General features: G+C 35.6%; 1 protein-coding gene across 2 annotated transcripts in view; it reads left to right on the plus strand.

Moving 5' to 3' along the window:
* LOC132103864 (ras/Rap GTPase-activating protein SynGAP-like) overlaps window positions 1–2,500 on the plus strand; it is a 103,799-nt gene that overhangs the window by 49,662 nt on the left and 51,637 nt on the right. The window lies entirely within an intron of this gene.

Consider the following 2,500-nt stretch of genomic DNA (forward strand, 5'->3'; position numbering starts at 1 on the left):
ATTTTACTAGTAGGTACAGGACATTAATACATTTATGTAAGCGAGTATTAGCAAACTGTGACATATTATACCCAAAGAATCTTCATACAGTGAACTACTAGTGAAATAGATGTATTATCTCTCTATCTATGTATAAAATTGGGAACAACAATAATTCAGCACCTTATAACGCACCATGCATTGCTTATGTGTGTTTTTTTCTGAATTGCTAATGCAACCTTTTCACACCACAGTCTGAACAAAATGAAGCATCACATGGTAATTCTTCAACAAAGTATTGATGGTAGTGTAAATATCGTCATATTAACAATTGTCTGTAGTTGTGGTTGATTGTAATCCATTACGTACATTTCTATCAAAGTTACATTTGTTCTGACACAGTTTAACTTTAAGTTCTTGTCATATTTTATAACCGTTTTACAAGCGATAGCAAATAACTAATAATGTGAGAAATGTTCAAGGTGTCTGAATACATTTTGGTTTGATTGTATATTTCATTTTACATTGAAGACTATCCAGTGCTATTTTACATTTAATTATTCAGTTTCTGTACCTGGATACCTACAAACATGAAACAACTAAATAGCACAAATATATAAATAGAAATAAACGAACATAAAAATTAAACAGTTTCAAGAAGGGTCCACTGGTCGAACCTTCAGCGTGTCCCGCTGACCCCTGCTGACCCCAGCTACGCCCTGCGCCTGTGGGTGGGGAATACTGCGACCAAACACCTATAACACTTCTTATTTTGGAAAGTAATAAGTTAATTTACAATGTTACAATTGTTAAGTGTTCCTGTGTTCTTCAAGAAAAAGAAGGCGAAGGCTTCAGTTTCTTAATCTTAAGAAATAATAGAATAACTCTTTAAATAATAAAACGTGTTACTTTCAATGAAAGTCAATAATAATAAAAAGACTTTTGAAAGGAATCTTAATGTCTGAAGGTATTTATCGTAATTCGTGTAGGTCATGAATTCAAATCCTAATAGTCATAAAAGGTCTTAAAAAGTCTTAAATTTGACTGATGAAACCCTGCAGAAACCCTGGAAATATTGTATTGCTTTCACTTAAACGTACATTTTTATATTTTAAAAAATATGTATTATGCATTATTCGAATGCTTGGCGAAAGAGATGCGTTTTTAATCTAGATTTAAACAGAGAGAGTGTGTCTGAACCCCGAACATTATCAGGAAGGCTATTCCAGAGTTTGGGAGCCAAATGTGAGAAAGCTCTACCTCCTTTAGTGGACTTTGCTATCCTAGGAACTACCAAAAGTCCAGCGTTTTGTGACCTTAGGGAGCGTGATGGGTTGTAGCGTGGTAGAAGGCTAGTTAGGTACGCAGGAGCTAAACCATTTAGGGCCTTATAGGTAAGTAATGATAATTTGTAACAGATACGGAACTTAATAGGTAGCCAGTGCAGAGACTGTAAAATTGGGGTAATATGATCATATTTTCTTGACCTGGTAAGGACTCTAGCTGCTGCATTTTGGACGACCTGTAGCTTGTTTATTGACGAAGCAGGACAACCACCTAGAAGTGCATTACAATAGTCCAGTCTAGAGGTCATGAATGCATGAACTAGCTTTTCTGCATCAGAAACAGATAACATGTTTCGTAGCTTGGCAATGTTTCTAAGATGGAAGAATGCGGTTTTTGTAACATTGGAAATATGATTTTCAAAAGACAAATTGCTGTCCAATATAACACCCAGATTTCTGACTGTAGAGGAAGTAACAGTACATCCGTCTAGTTGCAGATTGTAATCTACAAGATTCTGTGTGGTGTTTTTTGGTCCAATAATTAATATCTCTGTCTTATCTGAGTTTAATTGGAGAAAATTATTGGTCATCCAATCTTTTACATTTTTAACACACTCTGTTAGCTTAGATAATTGGGAAGTTTCATCTGGTCTCGTTGAGATATATAGCTGAGTATCATCAGCATAACAGTGGAAGCTAATTCCGTATTTTCTAATAATATTACCAAGGGGCAACATGTATATTGAAAATAGAAGGGGACCTATGACAGAGCCTTGTGGCACTCCATATTTTACTGATGATAAATGAGATGACCCCCCATTTAAATAAACAAAATGGTAGTGATCGGACAGGTAGGATCTAAACCATCTTAGAGCCTGCCCTTGAATACCTGTATAGTTTTGTAATCGATCTATGAGTATGTCATGATCTATGGTGTCGAACGCAGCACTAAGATCAAGTAAGACTAGAAATGAGATGCAGCCTTGATCTGACGCAAGGAGCAGGTCATTTGTAATTTTAACAAGTGCAGTTTCTGTGCTATGGTGGGGCCTAAAACCTGACTGAAATTCTTCATACAGATCATTTTTATGCAGGAAGGTGCTCAATTGAGCAGACACAACTTTTTCTAAAATTTTAGACATAAATGGAAGATTTGAAATAGGCCTATAATTTGCCAGTACACTAGGATCTAGTTTTGGTTTCTTAATAAGAGGCTTGATAACCGCCAGCTTGAA

This window comes from Carassius carassius, chromosome 25, assembly GCF_963082965.1.
Source record: "Carassius carassius chromosome 25, fCarCar2.1, whole genome shotgun sequence".
In the NCBI taxonomy this organism is placed as follows: Eukaryota; Metazoa; Chordata; class Actinopteri; order Cypriniformes; family Cyprinidae; genus Carassius; species Carassius carassius.